We start from the raw sequence: 721 nt of genomic DNA, 5'->3' as shown, positions 1-721 counted from the left end.
TTGTCCCCTAAAATAGTGCAGGGGGGTCTGAGGGATGCGGGGGCTGCCCTCCCCCACCCCTGCACCCTCACTGGGTGCAATTTGGGGGGGGAACTGGGGGTGTCCCTGTCCATGGGTGCAGCACAGGGGGGTGACAGAGGGGTGACAGGGGGGTGTCCCTGTGTCTGGGTGCAGCACAGGGGGGTGACAGGGGGGTGTCCCTGTGTCTGGGTGCAGCACAGGGGCGTGGGAAAGGGGTGCAGCACGGGGGGTGCCAGGTATGGGGGCGCAGGGACCCTTCCGAGGAGTGTCCCCACAGCACAGGAGGGTGCCGGGGGGGTCGCGGTCCCCGGAGCAGCACAGAGGGTGCCCCGGTGCAGCGAGGGGGGTACCCGAGGGGGGTGCGGTGACCCCGGAGGGAATCCAGGGGCTGAGGTCCCGGGTGGGTGCCCGAGAGGGGGTGGGGGTGACCCCGGGGGGCGTTTGGGGGTCCCCTTAGGGAGGCTGTTTCCCTAGTGAGTGCCCGGGGGGGAGTCTTTGTGTCTCCAGGAGGAACTGGGGTGTCCGGAGGGGGGCTGTTTGCGTGTCCGGGGGGACGTTTGTGTCCCCCGGTGCTGCACGGGGCATGTTTGTGTCCGGGGGTGCACTGGGGGAGGTGTTGCTGTCCCTGTGCCCGGGCTCTGGGGTGTCCCGGGGGGGTGTTTGTGTCCCCGGGAGGGGGGGTCTGTGTCCTGGGGGGGGG

This window comes from Passer montanus, unplaced genomic scaffold, assembly GCF_014805655.1.
Source record: "Passer montanus isolate IOZ18808 unplaced genomic scaffold, ASM1480565v1 scaffold114, whole genome shotgun sequence".
NCBI classification, from domain to species: domain Eukaryota; kingdom Metazoa; phylum Chordata; class Aves; order Passeriformes; family Passeridae; genus Passer; species Passer montanus.
The sequence above is the reverse complement of the archived record's forward strand: the minus strand, read 5'-3'. Positions refer to the sequence as shown.